The sequence below is a fragment of the Triticum aestivum genome, chromosome 4B (assembly GCF_018294505.1).
Source record: "Triticum aestivum cultivar Chinese Spring chromosome 4B, IWGSC CS RefSeq v2.1, whole genome shotgun sequence".
Taxonomy (NCBI): Eukaryota; Viridiplantae; Streptophyta; class Magnoliopsida; order Poales; family Poaceae; genus Triticum; species Triticum aestivum.
The window spans coordinates 611,397,747-611,408,445 of record NC_057804.1 but is presented as its reverse complement, the minus strand read 5'-3'; the positions used below and the strand labels follow the sequence as shown (position 1 = coordinate 611,408,445).

Below are 10,699 nucleotides of genomic sequence, written 5' to 3'. Positions count from 1 at the left end.
CCTCGATATAGACTGACCGCTTTATAGCATCAAGTCGTGGGCAGGCTTCAACCAGCCGCTTCACAAGCCCAAAGTACCTAGTTGGTATTGGTTTGGCTGGCCAAAGACGGACTATGACATCCTTCATGGCCAGTTCGGCCATCCTATGTAGCTCGGTCAGCTGTTTCAGCTGATCACTGAGGGGCAAGGGCTGCTCTGGCGCAAGGTACTGCGACCATAGTTTCTCTGTTGAGCTCCCCTCTTCGGCTCGGAAGAAATCTGTAGCATCTGCAACACTTCGGAGCAGATTCGCAAACGCTCCTGGAGAACTCCAAACGCGTGTCAGAAAGGTATGCTTTCTCCTTACCTATTCTCTCTGCATATTCAAAGCCTTACCCACCGTGATCTTCTTGGCTTCGCGGATCTCCTGACAGGCACCTTGGGCTTCAACTCGGGCCTCCTTCGCACTTTGGAGCAGCGTAGCAAGTTCGGAGTCTCGGTCTGACACCTGGCGCTCCAAGGACTCACATTTGCTTATAGCATCAATGAGCTCTTGTTGGACTTCATCCAACCTCGCCTCATGCTTTCGACGGGCGGCTTGTTCCTCGTCCGCCTTCTTCTTGGATTTGGCCAGCGCACTCTTGAGGGTTTCAATCTCAGACGTGTCAACTATGAGCGTAACCATAAAGCTCAGTCACATAACAAATTAGAACTCATATCAGTTCAAATATGCTTCGGTATAACATACCTTGCCATGCCTCCAGCTTCGGCTTTAGTTCGGAGACTTCGGCCGCATGCGAGCCTGATGCCAGCTTCACAGCCTGTTCATCCAAGTAGACATATATGTTAGCTCCGGTGAAGTATTATTCGATCCTCTGTTCGGCCTTTCTTCATGAAACACCGAACAGAGTCTCAGGGGCTACTATCTATATACAGGTATTCCTTTTGTAAATAACTAAAAATATATTACTTCACATACCTCAAAGCCTGTTAGAAGGCTGGGATAGGCTTGGTTCAATCCGCTTTTAGCGGACCGAACCTTTTCTACTACATACCCATAAGGGTACAGTGTTCCTCCACAATGGAAGCACCCTGAAACGCTTCCACCAGAGTGTCCGGCGCCTTCGGGTTGATAGAGGACGCCAGTGGAGATGGCGCGCCCCCTTCCCTCGAAGAAGGCTGCTAGTCCGGTTTCGGAGCCATATAGGTATCCGGATCAATATTTGGTTGGGGGCCGAATTGAGCATTGCCCCCATCGTCGGTCTCCATGGGGGTTGATTTCCTCCTCTCTTCGACAAAACAGAAATTACCCTCCGCCGCCACCTTCATGGCCTCCTGTACCTCCCCATGACCTCGAGAGGTTCTCTGGGACAGCACTTCGGTGTTATCCGTGGTAGTGGGTGGAGAGATCTGCGGAGGCGACTCGCTCTCCATCGCATTCGTCCCTAGTGAGTTCCCAGATGACGATGATCGTTGGGGGAGGTCGCGAGCCGGGCTATAATGCATAATTCAGTGTGTTAAAATAATAAGGCACAAAATCGGATATGTGAATGGTGTCTTCGGATACTTACGATTCAGCCAAGGGCTTCGGCCTGGGGTGCCACTTTAGGGGTGGCATCGGCATTCGCTTCGGAATCATCTGAAGAGGAGGGTTTTCCTTTCTTGGCCGCCTCCGCCTCCAGATTCACGGAAGCTGCCCTTTTCTTCTCCCCCCCCCCCTCCTAGAGAGAGATATACTCTCTTCCTCCTCTACGTCTTTGTCATGGGAGGAGAAGGTCTCATAGTCTTCGGACATGGCATCTGAAGTACCCTTTCGACGGAGGCCACCTCTGGTCTCCTTGGCCTTCTTCTTGGCCTTCTTCTCCGGCACCTGATACGACGCCGGAACTAGCATATTTGCCAGCAAGGGGGTAGCGTGGTCCTCGGGCAGCGGAGCCGGACATTTGATCTGCTCCGCTTTCTGTGTCTTGCCCTATTACAATCAGAAAGTTCAATATACTCCTTGTATTTGTAAATAAAAGCTATCATAAAACTTACGGTAGTGGCTGGACGTGCACAGTCAAGGCCCCGGTCTTCTGTTGTCTCCGGCCATGACTTTTGAGTCTTGAAGAGCAGCTTCCATATGTCTTCGTGTGTTGTGCCAAATAACCGCTGCAGGGTCCGAGGACCAGCTGGGTTGAATTCCCACATATGTTGAGTCCGGCGCTGACAAGGGAGAATCTGGCGAAAAAGCATCACCTGGATCACACTGGCGAGGCTGGTGTTCTTGTTTATCATGCCCTTGACGCGGCTCTCCAGCGTCGTCACCTCGTCAGGCGATTCCCAATCTAGGCCCTTATTGAGCCAGGATGTAAGCCGCATTGGGGGCCCAGATTTGAACTCAGGGGCGGCGACCCATGTGGCGTCGTGGGGTTCCGTGATATAGAACCACCCCTACTCCCATCCTTTGACGCTCTCCACAAGGTCCCCTTTGGCCAGGTGATGTAGGAGAGTTTGCTCACCATGGCGCCGCCGCACTCTGCGTGTTGGCCCTCGACCACCTTTGGCTTCACATTGAAGACCTTGAGCCATAGGACGAAGTGGGGAGGGATGTCAGTGTCAAAACCGGCAGATCTCGGGTAGGGGGTCCCGAATGGTGTGTCTAAGGATCGAAGGTACAAGGAGGCAGGGGACACAATGTTTACCCAGGTTTGGGCCCTCTTAATGGAGGTAATACCCTACTTCCTGCTTGATTGACTTTGATGAGTATAGGGGTTACAAGAGTTGATCTACCTCGAGATCGTAATGGCTAAACCCTAGATGTCTAGCATGTATGATTATGATTCTCCCCATGGACAAAGCCCTCCAGTTTATATAGACACTGGAGGGATCTAGGGTTATACAGAGTCGGTTACAGAGAAAGGAAGGTACATGATCCAAACGCTAAGCTTGCCATCCATGCAAGGGAGAGTCCTATCTGGACACGGGGGAGGTCCTTCTACCTTGTAACGTCACGGCCCATCAGTCCGGCCCATGTCACATAGGCCGACTCCTCGAGGACCCCATAGTCCAGGACTCCCTCAGTAGCCCCTGAACCGGGCTTCAATGACGATGTGTTCGGCGCACAAATTGTCTTCGGCATTGCAAGATAGGTTCCTTCTCCAAATACTTCAACGCATTCCTCCACGCAAAACAACTGTATTTGACTTTATTAACAATTACAGCCTTAAGTCATAAGGGCAAAAAAAACATTTGAAATGAAATAAGCCACGTTCATAGGCGATTTCTCCGGCGATGCATTATGTCCTAGCCTAGTTAGCATTCTGAACTGTTTCACAGCCTCGTTTTGTATTTCGAGGCACGACCATTGACATGTCTTGTCAAAGCAGAGATCATGCCCCCTTATCACGGGAATTTCATAAACAGGGGTTTGGGTTATCCAACCGTGCCGTTCACAGGTCCCCTTGGGAATAGGAGAGATTTAAGGCTTGTGAGGGGGTGCTTGACATCCATTGCCTTTATAGAAGATAAGGATCCTCCTTTTTACCCCACGCCTTCTTCCTCCTCTGCCCATCTGCCACTCGAGCTCCAGCGCCCAAGTATCAATTCCTTCCATCGCCACCAAGCACTCCTAGCCATGTCTGGATCTACAGCGCATGGCAAGTGGATGGCTTCCTCTGTTACAGAGGAGAACATCACAGAGCTCCGGGAGGCTGGGTATCTGGCCACGGACATAGTCCATCGACTTCCTGCCAAAAAGTAGATAATTCCCACTCCGGAGCCCAACGAAAGGGTAGTGTTCATACCTCATTTCCTTCACGGACTAGGGTTTCCCCTTCATCCTTTTGTCTGTGATCTCATGTTCTACTATGGGCTAGATTTTCATGATCTAACCCCAAATTCCTTCCTCAACCTCTCGGCGTTTATCGTTGTGTTTGAGGCATTCCTTCATGTCCCTCCCCACTTTGGCCTATGGCTCAAGGCCTTCAATGTGAAGCCAAAGGTAGTCGAGGGCCAACATGCGGAGTGCGGCGGCGCCATGGTGAGTAAACTCCCTAACGTCAATTGGCCAAAGGGGACCTTTGTGGAGAGCGTCAAAGGATGGCAGCAGGGGTGGTTCTACATCACGGAACCTCGCAATGCCACACGGGCCGCCGCTCCTGAGTTCAAATCTGCCCCCCCCCCCCTCGATGCGGCTTACATCCTGGCTTAATAAGGGCCTAGATTGGGAATCGCCTGACGAGGTGACAGCGCTGGAGAGCCGCGTCAAGGGCATGATAAACAAGAACATCAGCCTCACCATCGTGATCCAGGTGATGCTTTTTCGCCGGATTCTCCCTTGTCAACGCCGGACTCAATACATGTGGGAATTCGACTCGACCGGTCCTTGGACCCTGCAGCGGTTCTTCGGCACGACCCATGAAGACATATGGAATCTGCTCTTCAAGACTTAAAAGTCGTGGCCGGAGACAACCGAAGGTCGCGGCCTTGACCACGCACGCCCAGCTACTCCCGTAAGTTTTTATGATAACTTTTATTTGAAAATACAAGGGGTATACTGAACTTTCTGACTCTCACAGGGCTGGACAAAGAAGGCAAAGCAGATCAAATGTCCGGCTCCGCTACCCGAGGACCAGGCTACTCCCTTGCCGGCCAAGAGGTTGGTTCCGGCACCGTATCAGACGCCGGAGAAGAAGGCCAAGAAGAAGGGCAAGGAGACCAGAGGTGGCCTCCGTCGTAAGGGTACTTCGGACGCCATGTCCGAAGGCTCTGAAGCCTCCTCCTCCCATGACGAAGACGTAGAGGAGGAGGAGAGTAACTCTCCCCCCAAGGGGGAAAAGAAAAGGGGGCTTCCGCGGATCTGGAGGCGGAGGCGGCCAAGAAGGGAAAACCCTCGTTTTCGGATGATTCCGAAGCAGATGCCAATGCCACACCAAAGCGGCGCCCCAGGCCGAAGCCCTCGGCTGAATCGTAAGTATCCGAAGACACCATATACATATCCGATTTTATGCCTTATTATTTTATCATACTGAAGTGCGCATTATAGCCCGGCTCGCGATCTCCCCCAACGGTCATCGTCATCTGGGAACTCGCTAGGGACGAATGCGATGGAGAGTGAGTCGCCTCCGCACATCTCTCCACCCACTGCCCAGGATAACACCGAAGTGTTGTCTCGGGAGGCCGTGAAGGTGGCGGCGGAGGGTAATACCTCTGGTGCCGAAGAGAGGGGGGAATCAACTCCCATGGAGACCGGCAATGGACGCTCAATTCGGCCCCCAATCGAATATTATTCCGGAGACCCATACGGCTCCGGAATCGGACCAGTAGCCTTCTTCAAGAGACGGGGGCGTGCCGTCTCCACCGACATCATCTATCAATCCAAAGGCGCCGGACATTCTGATGGAAGCGCTTCAAAGTGCTTCCATTGTGGAGGAACATCGTACCCTTATGGGTACGGTGGTTGAAAAGGTTCGGTCCGCTAAAAGCGGATCGAACCAAACTTACACCAGCCTTCTAACAGGCTTTAATACATGTGAACTAATATATTTTTGGTTATTTATGAAAGGAATACCTGTATATAGATAGCAGCCCCTGAGACTCTGTTCGGTGTTTCACGAAGAAGGGTCAAACAGAGGATCGAGTAAAACTTCATAGGAGCTAACATATATGTCTACTTGGATGAGCAGGCTGCGAAGCTGGCAGCAGCTTCGCATGCGGCCAAAGTCTCCGAACTAAAGCGGAGGCTGGAGGCAAAACAAGGTATGTTATACGGAAGCAGATATGAACTGATATGAGTTCCATTTTGTTAACTGACTGAGCTTTGTATTTATGCTCAAAGTTGACACATCTGAGGTCGAAACCCTCAAGAGTGCGTTGGTCGAAGCCAAAAAGGAGGTGGATGAGGAACGAACCGCCCGCCAAAAGCATGAGGCAAGGTTGGACGAAGTCCAACAAGAGCTCACAAATGCTATAAGAAAATGCGAGTCTTTGGAGCGCGAGGTGTTAGAGCGAGACTCTGAACTCGCGACGGCGCTCCATAGTGCAAAGGAGGCCCAGGTTGAAGCCCAAGGCGCGTGTCAGGAGATCCGAGAGGCCAAGCAGATCGCGGTGTGTAAGGTTTTTAATATGCAGAGCAAGTTCATAAGGAGAAAGTACTCCTTTGTGACACACATTTGGAGTTCTCGAGGAGCATTTGCGGATCTGCCCCGAAGTGTTGCAGATGCTGCAGATTTTTTCCGAGCCGAAGAGGGGAGCACAACACAGAAACTTTTCTGGTCATAGTACCTTGAGCTAGAGCAGCCCTTGCCCCTCAGCGACCAGCTGAAACAGCTGATCGAGCTACATAGGATGGCCGAACTGGCCATGAAGGATGTCATAGTCCGTCTTTGGCCAGCCGAACCAATACCTGACAGCTACTTTGGGCATGGGAAGCGGTTGGTCAATGCCTGCCCACGGTTATATGCTATAAAGCGGTCGGTATGCATCGAAGGTGCTCGGATGGCCTTCGCCCGTGTCAAGGTACACTACTAGGAAAAACCTTATACACAGAACTTTAGTAGAGCGCTTGTTGAAAAAGCACGCTACTGCTAATTAAAAGTAGCACAGGCAAAAAAATGCGCTACCGGTGCAGAATAGTAGTAGCGCCGGCACTGAAAACCTGCGCTGCTGCTAACTGATTTTCACCATACACTCCCGATGGACGATAGTAGTAGGGTTGGGTGTAAAACCTGCGCTACTACTCCCTTCATCCGGAAATACATGTCATTGAAATGAATGTATCTAGATGTATTTTAATTTTAGATACATCCATTTTCATCCATTTATGCGACAAGTATTTCCGGACAGAGGGAGTATTTGACAGATATCTGTAGCGCCGGTGGGCACTCCGCGCCACCGCTATCCCACCAACGGTCCCACTCCACTCTCCCACACCACGTACCCACCCCCATCCAAATCTAGATCGAAACCCCCTCTACCGGCGGCCTCCCCTTAACTCTTCCTCTTCCTCTTCCTCAACCTCATCTCCTCTCCTCTGCTGTCAACCCCGACAAGAATTGAGAAAGTGAAGGCCGCCCTACGCCGTGCAACGGGGATATAGCCACCCGCGCACACGGCAAACTATCGCTCGGCGTCTCCAGTAATCAAGCAGCCGCTCGACCGTCAGCGAGCGATTGATGTGCGGGTGGGCGGGCGGCAGTGTTGTTGCTGTTGCTTTTGGATTGCATCAGTCGCTGACGGGCAGTCTATCTTGTGGGTTGCAGGAGGGGAGGAGGGGGACGAGGATGGTGCGTGTGCGGAACATCTTAGATCTGGCTGGGGAGCGGGAGGTGCGCGAGTTCTTGTCCTTCTTCGGCGAAATCGAGCACGTCGACATCAGCCCGTGAGCACCGGCTTCCTTCCTTTCCTTCTCTGTTCCAATTCCCCTGCCACTTGTCCCGTCTGTCTAACCGCATGGCGATTTTGGGCTTACTGCTGCAGTGACGTGGTGGCGACTGGGAGGACGGCCTACGCCACCTTCAAGGACGTCGAGGGCCCTAGAGATAACGCTGCTGCTCTCGGTATGTATGGCCTCGCGCAATCATCCAACTGTTACTTTCATTTGTGCAGTGGAGGTGTTTATGCAATCTGGTTGTGCTGGTATTTTCAATTGCTATCTATAATGAATGATTCTCTGCACTGTCAATGTCATTGTTGAACTATGAATAGCGTGGTAGGTATACACAGCTGTTATGGCTTATGCATTGGACCTAATTTTTTTTCTTCGATATCAATGCTGAAGTGTATTTCGCTGGAAGAAAATTAGGAAGACGCTTTTGTCTGTTATCTCTGATATATTGCACTTCGGGTGGATGTGGAAATTCAGCCTCCATGCGGCGGCGTCTCTTCCTTCCCTGTCGTCGTCGAGGTCCGCCCCTCTGTGCCGCAACGGTAAGCACGCACGCATGCCGCCGCTCCCATGCCTCTCTCCCCGTCCCTCTCCGGCAGTTCCCTTCGTCGGCGGTGGCGGGGAATCAGCCCAGCGGACTGGAGTACCCGTTTGGTGCGGGGTTATAACCGATTTGGCCTTACGGTGGCGAGCGCCGATCGATTGATTGATCGATCAAGCCCCTGATGTTGTGCTCGCTCCGCTCTGTTTGTTGTCCCTCATCTAGCGCTTACTAGTTTTGTTCATGCTCTGTTCGGTGTTATTTTATTACTGTATTGGGAGGGATATAGTGCATTGCCACCCAGTAAATTACGAGAAAACCCATATAAATCATTTTTCCCAGTCATAGTTATTTTTTACATAGTGCGTTGATCCTAGAGTTGCTGATGCGTTGGCGAAATTCCTGTGAATGGCATAATTACTTACACTAGCCACCTCTTGTTGGCTATCGCAGCAGTCTCATCTCTTGAAGGATGCATGAGGCTCTCTCATGCTGAAGGACATGATGCATGCCATGTATCGATGTATACTGTTGGAATTAATCAATCAAGTTGTACTTAATCTATACATGGTCAAGTAGTATTCCTAATCCTATTTAGTTAGGTTCTTGAGCTGCTATCCGGTAAGAAAAAAGGAAGTGCGCGTTACCAGCCGGCGAATCGATCTAGCTGATTGTGTAGCTAGCTAGCTTCCGAAAGGGTAAGGTATGTAGTACACGTCCAAGATGATCTACGGAAGAAGATATGTTGCTGCCATGTATCTCCAGATCGCCTCTGTATCTTGAGATTGGAAACATAATTTCTTTCCTTAATGGCATAGGTGTGTTATTTTTTTTGAACACAGCAAAGGTTTGTTATTATATTCTATGGATGTTGTATGCGTATCTTCAGATCAGAAACAAAACGTTTTCTTTTTCATAATGGCATAGGTGGGTTATTTATCTCAACTTTAATGCCAAAGAGATATTATCAAAATCTAATGGCTATTGTTTTACCGTGTGTTAAATTGATGGCCAGCCGTTTCTAATTGTTGTTTGATTTTCTAGGATAATTCTCTAATTTGACCCATATTTTCTTTTTAGTATATAATAGAATAGATTTTGCAAAGCAATGTTTACTTTGAGTGTAATTGTAGTGCCATTTTTATCTTTCAATGTACAACGACGGTCTTGCTGCACTTGTGCTAGTCAGTGGGGAGAAAGCTAGGAACCTTGGCCTCCAAGTTCTTGCAAGGATCAGAGGGTATGCTGATGTTGCTTAGGTAAATCTTACATGTCTCTTCATTAATCTTTTTGGTGAAACAAATGTCTTTTTGGCACATTGTTCTTGTTAATGAAGACTGTTACCGACATTATCCTTTCATGTGTCTCAAAACTATCAACCTGGCAAATTGAATGATATTTTTCTTGTTATTATGCATTACAATGAGTTCATTATTAAGATCCCTTACAACTTTAGGCACCTCAGCTATTTATAGGAGGGGACCCAACCTTCGTGTCTCGCGGCAGTGTCTTCCTTGGATTTGTTCATGCAACAAGGAGGGGACCCGACCTTCTTCATGCCTCGTGCAACAAGTAAGGACCAGCGTTCGGCTATTACTCTTGATTCATGTGCATGTGCAAAAAAGAAAGAAAATACAATACTAGATTTGGACATGGACGTGAACCAATAAGTGTTCACTTTCTCGACGTGGGTGCAGGGGTGATCGAGGCGGATTACCATGCCCTGGTGGGTGTCGTGCTCTTCAACCACTTGGAAGCGGACTTCGCCGTGAAGCCTGGCGATTGCTGCACATAGATGATCATCCAGGTGATCGTGACGTCGGAGGTCACCGAGGTGGAGGTCCTCGATGCCTCCGTCCTGGGGGAGGTCCACCGGCGTCTGAACTCCAAGCTTTGGTAGATACATCTATAGAAGTGGTCTGTTTAGGTTGGTGGTGGAACGCTAGGGAAGGTACCCACCTTTCGATGATGGTTATGTTCGTCTGATGTTAAATGGGATGTCTGTGATTTCTTCCAGTTGAGATGTTGTTCCGTGACATGAGTTTATTTTGCATTGGATGTGTTTCTGATTTCTATCCATGAATATTGTATCTAAATTTTATTTTTTTAATTCCTAATTAGCTAGTGGTAGCGTGGGCGAAAAGTGCATGCTACTAGTACTTAGGATAGTAGTAGCGTTGGTTGAGATAGTAGTAGCGTGGGTGGCTAGATAGTAGTAGCGCTGGTTGAGATAGTAGTAGCGTGGGGCCACCCGCGCTACTACTAACAGAAGTAGTAGTAGCGTGGGTGGCACCCGCACTACTACTACTAGTAAGCTGTAGCACGATACTAGTAGCGCGGGTACCCGCGCTACTGTAGCCAATTTACCCGCGCTACTAGTAGCCTTTTTCCTAGTAGTGCTACAATGGGCGAAGATGAATGCCACCAGTCTTGCAACCGAAGGAGCGCCCGCAGGCAAGGAGCATTGTACGCCAGAGAAGTATTTCAACGACGTCCTTGAAGGATCCCGCATTATAGAGGGCCTGTGTTCGAAGGACATCATTTTTGAATGAATGTATCTATGATGCCCAAACTTTGTAATGAAAACATAGCCTTTGTATATTTTAGTCTTGTTTCCTCTGAAATTATTTATCCTCCATTGCGGCCATTTATTAAATCTGAGAGTTGGCCAGTCATCGGCTTCAGCCCCTCGCGTAGATACTATGGGGTTGTTCGGAGTAGCACAAAAGCACACTTAACCCAACGATTTGGTCCTTGAAGGAGGTGCTAGTGCGGCAAACCAGGCAATCAGACTATGCGGCTTTATCACTCTC

General features: G+C 49.6%; 1 long non-coding RNA gene across 3 annotated transcripts; it reads left to right on the top strand.

Moving 5' to 3' along the window:
* Nucleotides 1–6,856: 6,856 nt before the first annotated feature.
* LOC123093572 (uncharacterized) lies at nucleotides 6,857–9,965 on the top strand. Of its 3 annotated transcripts, none has more exons than XR_006445419.1 (6): nucleotides 6,857–7,135; nucleotides 7,221–7,339; nucleotides 7,438–7,517; nucleotides 7,823–9,145; nucleotides 9,343–9,458; nucleotides 9,584–9,965. It is a non-coding gene; the product is annotated as an uncharacterized lncRNA (long non-coding RNA). The 3 variants fall into 3 exon arrangements; XR_006445418.1 differs by having other exon boundaries at nucleotides 7,739–9,145; XR_006445417.1 differs by having other exon boundaries at nucleotides 6,857–7,141; nucleotides 7,739–9,145.
* Nucleotides 9,966–10,699: the final 734 nt, after the last annotated feature.